This window comes from Oreochromis aureus, linkage group 3 (assembly GCF_013358895.1).
Source record: "Oreochromis aureus strain Israel breed Guangdong linkage group 3, ZZ_aureus, whole genome shotgun sequence".
Lineage (NCBI taxonomy): Eukaryota > Metazoa > Chordata > Actinopteri > Cichliformes > Cichlidae > Oreochromis > Oreochromis aureus.
In genome coordinates this window covers 51,140,058-51,143,377 of record NC_052944.1, presented here as the reverse complement: position 1 = coordinate 51,143,377, position 3,320 = coordinate 51,140,058, and positions in this window count along the sequence as shown.

Genomic DNA, 3,320 nt, shown 5'->3' with positions numbered 1-3,320 from the left:
TGAGGCGGCCAAATAGGAGATGTGTTTAGAGTAAAAGGGGCTGTGAGAAAGGAAAGCTATCAAAAGATATTGCTACACCATGCCATATCCTGTTGACAGAACTATTTAGCTGTTGTGGGAGCAGCTTGACCGTATTGTACGAAGGAAGACTCCATCAAGCTAATCCATCCAACTGAGAACGTCACATTCTGGTCATCTCTTTTATATCTTTGTTGCCTTCTCAACAAAATCCAAGGTGTTCTGAATGTGGTGTTCAGAGCTGCCTACTAACCGCCTGAGGATCGAAGCCAGAAACTTTGAGATGTTATAGTTGATCAAGTTGATCATACAGACAATCGGTCTTAAAGGTGCATCCTGTTTATGTATCTTCGGTAACTCATACAGACTTGGTGTAGCTTCCCCTAGGTATTGCCTGCGGTATGAGGTCCGGTCAATAGCATTGTCTTGTTATAACTGCTTCAGACAATCTATCACCCTCTTCCTTAAACCACTTCCTGGAGCTCATAAGTATTTTTGTCACTGAGCAGTGATGAAATGCTTTGTACCTACTACATTTCTCTTACCATGAAGCAGTATTACTTCATAGTAATGCAATGTCATGTGTTTTGACATGTAGATAAGTTGACTTAAGGAACTTTGTTGTCTTCTAAGATGACTTGCAGAAGTGTCAGAAAGCTCACAAACATTCTCCAACAACATCATCATCATCATCATCATCATCATCATCATCATCATCATCATCATCATCATCATCATCATCACCTTTATTTATAAAGCACTTTAAAACAACCACAGCTGACACAAAGTGCTGTACAATACTGAAGCCTCTGTCTTTCTACAGATTGAAGAGGATGATCAAAGTGCTATTAGTTGTCCACACACCAGACGAAGATGAACAATACAGAAAAACCCATATAGATGGATTTTTGTTTGTTTTTTCATTCAGATCATTACTCTAAGATTGAATATAAAAATCTGGTAAACCATTTACAGTTCATGTTTGCGATATAACCTCTATGTTGTTGCTCCAACACATCTGTTGTAGTTTCATTTTAATTAATTTCCACATTATCACTCACTCATTGTTTTCTGCTTAACCATAGCCACTGACCACAACATAGGCAGGGTACCCCATTAATCCTTTTCTTGTTCCTCTTCCATTTGCACTCCTCACATTTCAGTTCATCACACCAGAGTGTAAGTGGCTGAGGCAACAAAGATATAAAAGAGATGACTCAACAGGCATTTCCAGAATGTGACGTTTTCAATTGTCACATTCTGGAAATGCCTGTTGCTTTTTTTTTGTCTGTCTGAACAAAACAGACGTATTATTAAAATTGTGAACACAATTTACTAAATTTAAACATTCAGTTTAGATTTTAACAGGCTATCAAATGCGTGGCAAAAAATATGACAAAAATTTGAAACAAAACAAAAATAAAAATTAGTTTAGGTATCAGTTATCAGAAACATCAGAATTATTAATTTTAATTTAAAGTGAGGGTGAAACATTAGCAATATATATCTACTATGGTTAAAATCAGAATGACCTTTGTATTGGTAACCAACATATATTATGACAGCAGGATTGTTGTATATCTAATGACCAGAAGATATCAGTACTTCCAAATGAGCTTTTAAATGGGGCTTTTTTTGTGATCTTCGTTTTGGCAAAACAATTGGCTGGAAAGATTCAACACATTCACGGTGCTTCATTTCATCATCACTGTGTTGCAGACAAGTTACAGATTCAAATGCAGCACTTGGAGAGACAGAACTTAAAGTCAGGAAGCAGCTTTATTGCTGAAGTCTCTACAAAAAACATCATGATACAAAAACAAAGACAAAATAGGAGCCAGGAAGTAACTAACCAAGGGAACAACAAACCAATGGACACCCGGGCAATAAATACACATGAAACAATGAGGGGAGATCAAACAGGTGTGAAACACAGCTGGGACTAATCACCATGGATGAGACAACACTGTAAAAAAAAAAATTCCATAGAAAAACGGAAAATGTCCTGGTAATTTTCTGCCAGTACATTTTCTGTTTTTTTTACGGAAGTTTGACGGACTTTTCTGTAAATGATAAAATGGAGAATTCTGTAGATTTACAGCATACTCTCTGTACTATTTACGGACATTTCCTTCAGCTATAAAACGGAAAATTCCGTTTATTCACAGTATATTTTCTGTATCATTAACTGATATTTTCCGTTAATAGAAAAATTGAAATTTCTGTTTATATTACTATTTCCAAGCACTTCTTTTCACTGTAACTCATTAAATATAGTTTTTTATATCCTTAAACGTACATTTCTATGCAATTACAACCTAGTACACCATGTGCTCAAAAATTTATAAATTAAAACTTTTTAAATTAATTTGTGCTTCGTACACAACAACATTGGTACAATTAATGTTAAATATTCTTTTATTCTCCTTAACTCAAACACTATACTAAAATATAACGACAGCATCCATCTTGTTATAAAATGACTAAACAGCTGATACATGAACAAAATAACTCACAAGCTTTCAAATTTGAGCATTTTTATTTCCTTGAAATCAGGTTGCCCTCATGTAAATGTGTTTATTTACATTCATTCAAGTGGCTACCAAGTGTTTTCTTCAAACAGGACACCTGACAAACAAAAAATGTCATATTTAATGATATGTTCACATTTAATAATATCCAGAGTACCTTTTAGTTAGAATCACTGCCTTGTGGTAGTTTTGACTCAGCCAAATGGTTAAGGTGTGGTTTACATCCATGTCTGTCCACTTATGGTACAGTATACTCATGTAGTCAGTTATAGCCAAACACCTTTGATTGTGTTGTTGCTCCCAATATTCTCTTAGACAACCTCTGAGGCCGTCACAGGGCAGTTGCGGAGCTGTTTTGCAAATAAGAATGGGCAAGGATTTCAGTCTCTAGATGTGCAAAGCTGGTAGAGACATACCCTAAAAGACTGGCAGCTGTAATTGCAGCAAAAGGTGGTTCTACAAAGTATTGACTCAGGGGGCTGAATAATTACGTACACCCCACTTTTCAGTTATTTATTTGTAAAAAATGTTTGGAATCATGTATGATTTTCGTTCCACTTCTCACGTGTACACCACTTTTTATTGGTCTTTCACGTGGAATTCCAATAAAATTGATTCATGTTTGTGGCTGTAATGTGACAAAATGTGGAAAAGTTCAAGGGGGCCGAATACTTTTGCAAGCCACTGTACTGTTCAACTCACTGTCTATAGTAAGTGAGATTTGTTTACGTACCTTTTTCATTGTTTACTATTGAACATTAGCTAATATTT